Here is a 13,320-nt window from a genome sequence, read left to right on the forward strand (position 1 = left end):
CCACAGTTACTGTTGGCATCTTTCCCCGGGGGCTCCATGCTCTCTCATCTCCATTGTCTCAATTAGCATCAGGGCTGCTTTTATTAGGAGATCTCCTTTCAGGAGTGACATAAAACATTTCCTGAAAGGAAGCACGGTTTCCATTTCCTCCCCCTCTTGCCCATCATAAGGCATTTCCATTTCAGTTGAGTCTGTTTTCTTTCTGTGCATCACGTTTCAGAACCTGCAGCCTTAAAGACCAGCTGGGATGCCGTTTGGAGCGGTCCATTCCCAGCACTTTCCTGCTTCTCCGCCCCGCCCCTCAGTGGGCTGGTCTCCTGCTGATTGTTGCTCCCTTGGAAAGAAGGGCTTGAATCCACTTCTGTCTGCCTCAAAGCCTCTTGACAGCCTACTCCACCCTCCTGCAGGCCCCCAGATGTAGACGATGATGGTGGTAAAAATGGTCCAGGTGTTGCAGATGAAGCGAGCTGATGATTGCTGTAAGTTGAATTGTGTTTCTCCAAAAAGATACATGCAAGTCCTACCCCCAATTCCTCAGAATGTAACCTTGCTTGGAAACTGGATCTTGCCAGAGGTAATCAAGTTAAATGGAATTGTTAGGGTGGGTCCTTGTCCAGTATGACTGGTGTCCTTATAAAAAGGGGAAATTTGGACACAGAGACAGACACAGGAGACGATGTCAGGAGGCACAGGGAGAAGATGGCTGTGAGCCAAGGAACGCCCGAGCCTGCGGAGGCCTCAGGACCAGGTCCTCCTCCAGAGCCTTCTGAGGCAGCACGGCCCTGCTGACACCTTGATACAGCGTTCTGGCCTCCAGAACTGTGAGAAGTAAATTTCTGTTGTTCTAAGCCACCCAGTTTGTTGTATCTTGTTACAGCAGCCCTAGTAAACTAATGCAGAGATGATGACAAGGTGGCGATGCATGTGAGGGGCTGTGTAGAGACATTGCTGGGAAGGGGCTGCCTGGGACTACCTTTCCCAGCACCCCCTGCATGTAGGTGGAGCCATAGGATCAGCTCTCACCAGTGGGTTGGAAGAAGTGATGTGATTGTCACTTCTGGCTGAGGTGATTAAGAAGCAGGTGTGTCTTCTCCACTCTCTCTTTCCCCTCTGCAAGCTGGAAGCAGAGCAATTTGAGGCCTTGGAGGAAGGCGGAACCATGAGGTGGAAGGAGCCTGGGCCCTAAATCACTGCAGGGAGGAAAGCCGCCTGCTGGCTGGCAGTGTCAGAGCTCTGAGAACGTGGGGCAGATTTAACCCAGAGGAGGTGATACCTGTGCACGGCCTTGAAAAAGTAAATGACCAGTGGGAAGGGGCAAAGTGCACCAGGCAGAGGAGACAGCATGTGCAGAGGCCCAGGGGAGAGAAGCTGAGCCCTGGGGACCTCCAGTAGTTTGTGTGGTTAGGGTATATCCTGTGATGGGGAGAGAGGAGACCCCAAGGCAGAGAGGTGAATGGGAGCTGGGTCCTGGGTAGGCTCAGTGCCACGTGGGGGACTTTGGGAAGCCTGCTGAGTCCCTGCAGGGTGGCTACTGAATGCTTTTTAGCAGAAGGACCATGTGACCACATGGTCACACTCATGCATTTGAAAGGGCCCTCTGGCTCCCAGTGTGGGCTGGATTGGAGAAGAAAAGATGGAAGGCGGCAAGACCGGGAGGGAGGCTGGCCCAGTGCACTGGGAGAAAGCGCAGGGGCAGAACTGAGGCAGAGGACATGGGAGTGGCTTTTAGGGGAATTCAGGATTTAGAGTCAACAGGCCTTGGTGATGGATTTCGAGGGAGGGTGAGGGAAAGGGAGGGATAAAGGATGGAGTGTAGGTTTCACGCCTGGGGATGGTGGCGCCATCGCTGAGATATGGGGATCCAGGACTTGGACAGTGTCTCTGTTCTGGCCCTGGCCTCAGTTTTCCCAATTGCAGTCCTGTGTCCAGAATTACAGACGTAGGTGATGGATCAATAGCTGGATGAATTAGTCAAAGGGCACAGCAAGTGCAAATGCTCAGAGGCGGGAAGTTTATAGTAGGGGACAGTTTTTACTTGTATAACATCTGTAAGTGCAAATGCTCAGAGGCGGGAAGTTTATAGTAGGGGACAGTTTTTACTTGTATAACATCTGTATCCTCCACAGGCAGGGGCAGTCGTGCCTGTCTTGTCACTTCTGCACCCCTAACACCAACAGCCGGAGCCCAGGACATAGCAGATACTCAATTAACGGTCATGAATGAATGGAAAAATCAACAAACAAAGTCTCTGATTTGGCTGCAGCCCAGAGGACAGGTCGGGACTCTTGGGACCGTGGAATGGAGATCTCGAGTGCCGGGGTGGTTTATTTTTCATTCCTTTAATGATGGGTTTAGAGTTGAGGCAAGGCCTGAAAAGAAAGACAGCTGGGTCCAGCAGCACAGCTAAGTGGGCCATATGGGGGCCGAGGAAAGGGATATCACTGGTCTGATGGTCCCTATTGGTCTTAGCAAATCAGAGCCTCCCTGGTGTTCCCCAGTGGATGCCAATGAGGAAGGATGCCAGTGCACTGCCGCCCTCCACACTGGCCGCGGAGCAGAGTAACCTCTGCTCTCTCCAGAGCCCGGCTCTGCTCTCTGCTTCCCTCCATCCCTCAAATGGAAAAGCAGGTGATGGATGGTTTGTCTCCTTGCCTGTTTCCTTCTCTGGCAAAGTCAGTTACCCTGTGAGGCATGGTTCCATCCATCTTACCTGGAGTCAACCAGCTTTTCTGCCAAATGCCCAGAACACAACCCAATGGAGACAGGCTGTGTCCCTGACTCCTGCTGGATCCCCACGGAATCCCATTGTGGCAGGGCCGCAGCTGAGGTGCTTTCATCCATCTTGAGCAGAGCTGGCTGAGACGCCCTCTGTGTAGCCAGGCCTGTTCCTGTGGCCCAACAACGGGGAGGGTTTGCAGAGTCTGGCACTGGCTGCTTCCTTTGTGAGGCAAGGAGCACTGTGAAAGGACGCCTACCCAGGCAGGCACACTTTCAGATCCAGGCTGTATACCGTCAACAAGGCCCCACCCCATGCTCGCAGGCACAAAGGCAAATGGCCAAGGGGAGATGAATGGGCATCTCAGAGCCCCGCCCCCCTCCCCCCATTCCACACCGCCCTGCCTGTATCAGGTCTTCACCGGCCCTGCCTGGACACTACCCAGTCCTCCCCACTGCCCTGCCCCAGACCTACCGTCACCCAGTTGCCATGTGCTGTGTCTCAGGCACAGCCCTGACCATGCCAGCCCCCTCCCTGCTTAGGAATATTCCAGGGTTCTTCCTCTCCTACCAAAGGAAGCCACTCAGCTCTGCAGGTGAGGCTGACCTTGATTGAGCCCATTAACAGTCCCGCAGGGAGGCTGTGCCGTGCAGTGGTTAAGACCCCAACTTTGAAGCCAGGCTACCCTGGTCAAAATCTTGGCGTGGCCGTGGCCCTGAACGAGTTACTTCATTTCTTAGCACCTCGGTTTCTTCATCTATAAACTGGAGATCATGATAATATGTATCTCATGCCGTTGTTTTGAGGATAAATGAGTTAGTGTGTGTAGAGCCCTCACCACCGGCTCATTCTGGTGATCTGTTACTCCCCCTCCCCCCCCTTCTTCTTCCTCCTCCTTCCTCTCCCTGCCCCTTAGACTTGTTATCTAACTGCTCTAAGCCTCGGTTCATTTATCCTGCACGTGCAGATGGTAATGCCAGCCCCACAGGCTTCTTAAATGGATTGAATGGATTGAATGTTCACGAGAAGGGCTTGGTGCACAGTGGGTGCCTAATAACTGCTGGTTGACACAATCGGTGCTGGGCTGACATAAGCCACCTCTGCCTCCAGAACTTCACCTCCAGAAGGGCAGGCAAGATCCCTGGGGAAACCTTATCCACCAGTTTTGCTCTGGGAAAGAGAACTGGAAACTTTTCTAATTCTAAAGAGTAAATGTCAGAGGCTTGGGAAGGATTTTGAGGTTCTGAAAATAAACATTGGCAAGGAAGGGAAGGAGGGAAGGGGGAGAGAAAGGAGGGCGTAGAGGTGAAGGAGGGCCAGGGTGAGAGGCAGAGAAGAGATGTCCAGACTGAGTGAGGGAGAGAGAGAGAGAGAGAGAGAGAGAAAGAGAGAGAGAAACCTCAGTGCCTGCCCCCAGATGCTGGGATACAGAGCTGAGAAAGCAGGTAGCTGCTGAAACAGGCACTGTCATGCTTGGCTGATGGGTGCCACTGGGTAGAGTGGCTCTGTTCTGCCATCAGGTGAATTGAACAGGTCCAACAGTGGGTGTTTGATGTCAGCAGATATTTGTGGAGCAGGTGCAGATCTGGGCTTTGGGAATAATAATACCCGTTCCACAGGGTTTGTGGGTGAATTTAGAAAATGAGTTAAAAGTGCCCGTCTCTGTGTCACACACAGTAGGACCGCAATAAATGATATGCTTTTTCTCCTTCTTGTTCTATACCACATTTTCTTTTCTTTGTCAGAACCCATCGAATTCTCCATGAGAAGTAGCCAGCTTTCCCCCTTAGACAAGTAAAAGTAGTTTGTGATTTTCTGTGCAAGATGCTAGGTTGGTTGGTACTTTTATATGACAATGTAGATTTTGTCTTCTGCTCTTTCTGCTGTGAAGTTGGAATAGTGAAGCCATCTGAAACTCACTTTCTGGGGGTCCGGCTGCCCTTGTGCACAGAATTTCCCGCTGGGTTTTAGTGGGTGCCTATAGAGCTGGTGCCATCAAGGGCACACTGAATGGGCCTGTTGTTGCCTGGCGGGCGGGGACCTTCTTCCCCTGTATGCTTCTGCAGTTGATGTGCTGATAAGGTGGTTTTAGCACATTTATAAGCATTTGGGTATCTTCTTCAGTCACTTATTTTTCGGGGAAAATAAATTCTTTACACTCTCGTAAAGTGACCGTTCTGCAGCCTCAGACATGCCCAGCGGATGTGAACAGGAGCTGGAAGAGGCCCTGCGCGGAGAATCAGTCCTGGATGCGCTGAGAGCTTGTGCAGCTTTGGGAGAGTTGTTCCCTCTCTCTGGGTCTCAGCATCTCCTTCATCAACTCTGATATTTAGAGTCTGAATGTTCCAGGAGTGTGAGGTTCCAGGCAAAGGGGAGCTCAAAGACTTTATTTACGAAACATATATGGGCCTACTCTGTGCCAGGCACAAGGCTGTGTCCCAAGGAAGCGGATCCATTTCTTGGCCTCAAAGAACAGATCTAGAGAGAGGAAATTCACTCATGAAATATGAAAACGTCACTGTAATGGAGAGAATGGAAGCTACGGGGGCAGGGAGTTCCTTTTCTTTACTGCTGCTCCCTCCTCTGTGGGTCCCCTGGCCTCTGCCCCTGCATCCCTCCTGGAAAAGGGGGTGGGGCGCAGCACCTTTAATCCATAATCAATGTGCCAGGAGGGCAGGGACAGAACTGATTGTGTAAGCAGCTCCCATTACCCTGAAGAACCCAGCCCAGCCCAGTCAATCAATGAACCTGCAACGCTGGTGACTTCTGCCTCCAATCAATAATGCTTACAAAGTTGGGCGGGAGGGATATAATTTCTTTTTCCCTCCCCCACTTCCTTTCTGGAATAACCAACCATCTCTCTTGCAAATAAATGCCTCGTGCCCTGCAGGCCCCTCAGGCCCTGGGAGGCTGCGGAGAGGTTTCCTTTCAGTGGACCCCAGTGTCTCCAAGCGCTGGCCCAAGAGCTCCACATGTGGACTTGACTCTCTCCGCAGCATCCCCGTGAAGTAGCATTTCAGGGGGGCTGAGTCACTTACGTGAGAATGCACAGCCAGGAAGTGGCAGAGCCTGGAGCTAACAGATTAAAAATAATAACACGGAGCATTTACGGAGCCCCTCCAGTGCCTGGGGAGGTGGACTTGGAGAGGAGGGGCTCTCTGAGCTGGGTCCTGGAGAGCCCTGAGCGCTGTTCACCAGGCAGGCATGAAGGGAGAGGGGGTTCCAGTTGGGTGAACAGCAGGGGCAAAGGCAGGCGAGGGGAGGGACTTGCAGGTGGGTCCCTGGGGCTGGAGGCAAAGGGCTGGCTGGGAGGGGATGCTGGAGAGGAGGCCTGATCCTGCGGGGCCTTGGATGCCAAGCCAGGAAGCTTGGGCTCAGCAGTCAGAGAACTTGTGGATTTCAGAAAGCTCTTCCATGTGGTGGGCTGAACCTGGCCCCCTTCAGCCCCACTCTTTTGTTTTATTTTATTTATTTATTTATTTTAAAAATTAAATTAAATTAAAACATTTTAACATCTTTATTGGAGTATAATTGCTTTACAATTGTGTGTTAGTTTCTGCTTTATAACACAGTGAATCAGTTATACATATACATATGTTCCCATATCTCTTCCCTCTTTCGTCTCCCTCCCTCCCACCCTCCCTATCCCACCCCTCCAGGCTGTCACAAAGCACCGAGCTGATCTCCCTGTGCTATGCGGCTGCTTCCCGTTAGCTATCTATTTTACATTTGGTAGTGTATATATGTCCGTGCCACTCTCTTACTTTGTCCCAGCTTGCCCTCTTTTGTTTTAGCTTTTCTCCTGAGCCCCATAGGACAGGATGTATTTGTGTGTCTCTCCGGGACAGCCAGAGACACCTGCAAGTGGCCTTGGCTCCGCCCATGGATGCCTCTCTTCTCAGGTTTAAAGACAGGGTGCTGCAACCCTTCCCATCCTCAGTCCTCATTATGCCTCTAGTCACCCTCCAGGTCATCGATAAAAATAGGTAAGATTTAATAACTGCAGTTCTACAAAACTGATGTCTGTGCGCTCTTACCGTGAGCCAGCCCCTCTTCTCGCACTGTGCATGTCACCCCTCATGTCACCCTCACAGCATTCCCATGACCAAGGTTTGACGTCATTCCCATGTCCCAGATCTGTGCTTTAACAGTGGTGCTGTATCACCGGCTGCCTCTTTTGTGGTACTCATTATTCTCTGAACTTTTCTACTAAACCATTCCAACATGTAAAAAAAATAAATAACTATTTAAGAAGCTGGACTGTCATATCCTTCCTTGTTCCTGGCCTCCCTGAGCACAGAGGATGGCATCTATTCAGCTGTGACTCCCAGGTACTGAATGCTTCCCTGTGCTGGCCCTATACTAAGCCCTCTACAAAGATCTCCTCTAGTCCTCCTAACTGCCCCCAACTCCAAGAGGCCAGTTTAGTTATCTCTGTTTTCCAGCTGAGAGCAATGTAACTCAGAGACGCAAAGGGACTTGTCCAAGGTCACACAGCTAGGCAGCGCCTGGTGTCAACAACTGACTCTAGAGCCCTTGTTCTGAACTCCTGAGCAGGGGGAGTCCTCTGAGTCTGACTTCTGTAAGGGGAAAACAGAGGAGCAAGAACAAACTTGTCCTCGGTTCTGGTGGCCAGAAACCAGGAGCCCAAAGCTCTATGTCACCTTCAGGCTGTTTTGAGGATGGATGGGCTGAGCTCCTGTGCTGGCTGCAGCCTGGGTGGCTGTTCTGCCCTGAATTATGGCCTCTGTGGTTAAAGGGCTCTGGCTTTGATTTGCCAACCCAGATGCTTTGTGTCACTTAGGGCCACCTTTACCAGGACTCTGACAGTCTCCACAGTGGGGGTGGGGTGGGGGGGAGGGACTTGATCATCACTGTCCCTTCTTCTCAATGGTTAGACCAATGCCTCCAGTCACTGCTGCCCCCATCCCTGGCCCTACTGGAGCAGCATCAGAGGGGCAGCTTGTGCATGTAATTCAATAGCCAATTATGGAGGACACCTAGTTTGAGGCCTTGCCTGTGGGAGTACTGTATCAGTCAGCATAGGTGAGGCTTTACTTAGTAGCAAACAGTCCCCAGTGGCTTAAAAAAAAAAAAAAAAAAAAAATATATATATATATATGTTACTGATATTTTAGTTATTTGTTTCTTTATTAGTTTATTTTGAAATTGAAGTATAGTTGATTTACAGTATTGTATTAGTTTCAGGTTACAACATAGTGATTCAGTATTTTTATAGATTATACTCCATTTAAAGTTATTACAAAATAATTGTTATATTTCCCTGTGCTGTTCAATATACCCCTGTTGCTTATTTAATTTACATATAGTAGAGTGTCTCTTAATCCCGTACCTCTATCTTTCCCCTCCCCCCTTCCCTCTCCCCACTGGTAACCACTAGTTATTCTCTATAGCTGTGAATCTGTTTCTGTTTTGTTAGGTACATTTGTTACACACATTTTGTTGTTTTATTTTTTTGGATTCTACATATAAAACCCCACGTGTTTATTTCTTGCTAATCCTACCTGCCCGTCGTGAGTTGGGTGAGGTTGCTCTGCTCATCAGGGCCACTCACGGACCCCAGGTGACAAAGTAGCTATCAAGCCAGAGATGGAGAGAGTCCTGGTGGGTTTACACTAGCCATTAAATGCTCAGCAGGGGAATGACATGCATTAGTTCGTTCACGCAACTCATTGACCAGAACAAGTCACGTGGTCTCACTGAGCCACAGGGGACAGGAAGTTCAATACCATCACACACCTGGAAGGGAGAGACGTGAAAATATTTTGCAGAACGTATGACTACCCCAGGCACCAGGGGGTTGTGAAGGGTGGTGACCCTGCCCCCACCTCCCCCTTCATACCACCTCCCACCCTGCACACCACCCCAGGGGGCTTACGGCTTTGGCAGGGTGACCGTGCTGATTTTCCTCCCATTCAATCCCAGGGGTCTGTGGACATAATTATCCCAAGAGTCTGAGATTCAGCAGGTAAATGAGTTGAGAGTGATCACAGAGCTTGGAAGCGACTGGGCTGGGACTGGAATCCAGGTTTGTCTGGCTCAAAGTCCAATCCTCTTCTCCCTGAACCGTGGTGTTCCTCAAAACGATCAGAAAATTGGCAGAGCAGTGGAGAGGCCGGGATGAATGCTGGGGTGCAGGCAGTGCCACAGGCCACCAAGAGCCTCAGAACCCAGGAGGGTCTGGAGGGGTCACATCCAGGTGGGTGAGGAAAATACAAGGTACAGTGTGTGGGGCTGAGGGTGCTTGCTTAGTAAGAGGCATCGATGACAGCCTCTGGATAGTGAGCCGTTCCTCTGCGCCAGGCGCCCTGCCAATCGCTCTGCACCAATTCGATCACTGAATTCTCAGAACAACCCCGTGATGAGGTACCATTGGACAGCACCAATGAATAAGGTACCATTTTCCAGATGAGGAAGATGGAGGCCAGAAAAGTTGATGCCGGAGTTCACTCAGCTGGTCAGAAGCTGAGCTCTCTCTTGCCACCTGCACCCCTCTGCTCTTCCTTATGAGCCCCAGAGCCTGACAACCAAGCTTTGGGTTAAAAGAGCATGTACAGCTCCCAACCTGCTGACCACCTTCTCCTACCCCCTCACTCTGCCAAACCCAAGCCTGCCTTTAAAAACTCCATTTCCCCAGAGAGGGACCCACTTCATTATGAAAGGCCCCTCTCCACAAAGACACAACACGGAGGCTGATGAGAGTCACTTGGATTCAGCATCACTTTGGAAATCGATTCGCTATGATTGCAAATCCAGCATCTGTCGACAGCTGCCCAAGTTTAGCTGGATCTTTGCAGGCTTCTCACCAGGTTCATCCGCCCCTGTGGACTGACAGAGCCGTTCTGAGAGTATCATTGATCTTTTGACTAAAGTATCCTATGAAACACAAACCTGCAGTTACTCAGAGAGCTGTCTGCCGTGGTGGCACAGAAGAAACGCCCCCAGGTCAATGATAACCATCATTTCATTGTAAAACACGCCCTCTTGTACCGTGTCCCTCCCACCTCTTCCCTGCTTTGATCTTGGGCTCACAGCTCAGACCTGGAAAATCGATGCCTTTCACTGTTTCAACTTTGTCACAGAGCAATGGGGGGGGGTTGGGTGGGGAACCATCAATAGGGTGTTAAACATATTTCCGGTTATGTGCAAGCTCCCTGTGATGAGGGCCCTTGGCAACTCGCAGTGAGTTAGCACCTATTTATTTGCAGGAGGGGAGTTGGTGGGTGGTTGAATCAGTGCTCCTGTTCTGGGGTATTCCACCCAGCTAAGCGACTGAGGAGGCGGCAGAGGTGGAGGGTTGCCAGAGGTTCTGGAGTCCCTGGAAGTCAGAAGCCCTAGTCCTTAAGGGTGGAAGTGGACAGAATAAGAAATGGGTGTCTTATCTTGCAACCTGTTGGCCAGGTGGTGGGGAGTTCCGGGAAAGGAGGCAGGGAGAAAGGCATCTACCACTTCGGAGACAGGTGTTCTCTGGCAGGACCAGGTCATCAACTCCGATTTGGGGAAGATCCTGAGGGTCCAACGACCTCATCTTAGACGTGGGCCCCCTGAGACCTGGGGAAGGAAAGGCAGCCTGTTTCTCGATCCCTCTATAAGTCAGTGGCAGAAAGAGATTTTATGGATGGCAGGGGAAAGAACACAGTTTCCTTCAGCTGGCCCTGAGGGTGCCCAACGGTCTAGGCCAGGGATCAGCAAACCACAGCCCACGGGCCACATCTGACCCCACAGTCTGTTTTTGCAAATAAAGTTTTATTGGAACACGGCCCCACTCATCCTCTCGTGTACTGCCTAAGGCTGCGTTCATGCTCCACCGGCAGAGCTGACGAGCTGCATCGTCAGTCACAGTCTGCAATGAACCTACGCCAGGAGGTCTGATCTGTTGTTTCCTAGATTCCGTTTACCTGCCTGCACGTGCCGTGTTTGCAGCCGGATACCTTGTAGGAGGTGACTCTGCAGCACTGGCCAAGAGGCAAAGCTGAGCGTGGGCAGGTGTGTGGAGGTGGCCTGGGCAGGGGAAGTAGTGTAGGCGAAGGCACAGCACTGTGGAAGGAAGCAAGAAGGAGCTTGAGGTGGACGGTGATGGATGGGGGCGGGGGATGGAAAAGTAGGGGCAGGCAATGAGTCTGCAGACTTTGCCCAAGGCCAGACTTGTAATGCCAGGTTAAGGAGTTTGAAATCTATTCTGGAGACCAAAGAGTTTTGTGGCCTGCTTCCTCTGAGGTGGCTCAATGGTTGGGTTGCCAGATTTAGCAAATAAAACTGTAAGACGGACTCTTCATTACATTTGAATGTCAGTTAAACGATGAATATTTTTTTAGTATGAGTATGACCCATACAATATTTAGGATATACCTATTCTGTTTTTAACTGTTTTTTATTCAATTAATACATTTATTGAGATCCAGGTACAGGAGTTAGACTTTTAAAAATAATTTTCCCAGCCATCCCATGAGATACGTACTAGTAATAAATCCATTTTATAGATAACGTCTAAGACTTAGAGAAATTATCAGTGACACACAACATAAGCACTGCAACTGGGAATCAATGTCAAGCCAGCTCAGGTCTTCAGAGCGCCTGTTCTTAACAACTCTCTGTTTTCCTACACGGAATGGTTCAATTAATTCTGCTTGAGATATACTCATCATAAAAAAGAAATCCATTGTTCATCTGGAATTCAAATGTAACTGGATGCCCTGTATTTTATCTGGCAGTCCTGCTTGGGGATGTAGCAGCGGGAGGGGAGGTTGAGAGTGGGAGCGGAGTGTTGGCAAAGTCATCCCAGGCCAAGGCTTGAGGGGCTCCTTCCTTCTCCCCAGGAGACTCCTCCCTTTACTTTTCCAGAAGACCACAGCCTTTCACTGGCAACCTGCCTCACACGAGGTGAATATGGGAACTGGACTTCTGGAAGGCAGGCCTTGGCAAGGGCCCCAGTGGAGGCCTGAATCCTCCCTGTATCAGGAGCTCCCAGGGCACCTTTGAGGAGGTGGGAAGTGGGGGCAGGAAGGCAGGGGCCTGGAGGGAGAAGGGGGATGAGGTGTGGCTGCCAAGTGGGTCTGTTTACTCCCACTCGCTGCAGGTTACATTTAAATGGGATAAAATTATCCTCTAAGCCCCTTTATTTCCATTCAGTGCTTCTAGAAAAGACCCATTTGACATGAAGGAGAAGGAAAAAAAGAAAGCGAGAGATATAATTTTCAGTTGAAACTGTAGGATGGAGAGATCTCAGTGAACTCAGCGTTTAGTGTGTCTTAATGTCTCCATAAATGAGTCCAGGTGAGTGAGATGATAGAAAGTGTGCCAGGATCTCCCCCACGAGTCCCTGTCTTGTGGGGAGGGGTGTTGCAGGGGGAGGAGCTTGGCCCTCCTCACAAAGGTCTCCCCCAGTGATAGGCCGTGAGGCTCACTCCTTCCCTCTCCTCATGGGCAGGCTTGAAGTCCATGTAAAGGGGGCACACCAGAGAGGGTCACTCATTTTAAATATGCATCATTCCCTGGACCATGATCATTTCTTTAAGAGAAGTATCCAGGGGTGGACTTGTCAAGACAGATGCTTTTGAGGCACTTTGCCAGAATGCCTTGGGTCAAGCCTTGGCTCCACCATCTATCCTCTATGTGACAGTATGCAGACTACTTCCTCTCTCTGTGCCTCCGTCTCCTCATCTGAAAAATGGGGATGATAACAGTACCCACCCCTCCTAGGGCTTTTGTGAAAAATTAAAGTGTTTACTACACTCTCCACTGAAGAAAACACTCAAGAAATTATAGCTACTACTATTTTATTATTATTATTATTCTTAGAGGGCCTCCAGAAATGCTGTTCTAATTTTAGTGACTGACATCACCTCTTGAGTGTTTTAGACGTGGAAAGGGCAGGATGGAGAGAGCTGGCTTCTTTACCTGGGTCTTCATCTGACACATATAATCTTGCTGAACCCTTGTCCCTCTTTCTGAGTGTCAGTTCTTTCATCTGTTAAATTAGCCATGGTCTATGTGATCACTGAAATCCTATTCAGGTGATGAATTTGTGAATACAGATAGCTGGAAAATGAGGAACTTTCAAAAATAGGACAGATATGCCTTTTACAATCTTTCAAATGACTCAGGAAAACTTGTTGATGAAGTAGAGATAAACTCATGCCTGGATCATGATATATTCTGAGTTATTTGGGTCTACTCTACTTCCTACATCCATTTGTTAGTTTAATAAGCGTTTATTGGAAAGCACCATGGGCAAGGTTAGGGTTTGGGGAAATGGAAACCCTTCAATCATTTATTCATCCACTCACTGAACACACGGTTATGGAGTCCCAGCACTGTGACAATCACTGTTCTGGGTACTGGGAATACAACCATGAAAAAGATAGACAAGGGCTCCACCCTGCAGGAACTCACATTCTGGAAGGGGAAGCAGGTAAATATACAAGTATCTCAATAAGTAGATTGACTTCAGACCATGATGAAGGCGATGCAGGTAGTAACTGAGGGTGATGCGCTTGAACAGGGGATGCTGTGGGACAGGAGGACGGAAATGCACGATCAGATGATCAGGGAGGGCTTCTCGAGGGAGATGATATTTGGACTCA

The sequence above is a fragment of the Phocoena phocoena genome, chromosome 1 (genome assembly GCF_963924675.1).
Source record: "Phocoena phocoena chromosome 1, mPhoPho1.1, whole genome shotgun sequence".
NCBI lineage: Eukaryota > Metazoa > Chordata > Mammalia > Artiodactyla > Phocoenidae > Phocoena > Phocoena phocoena.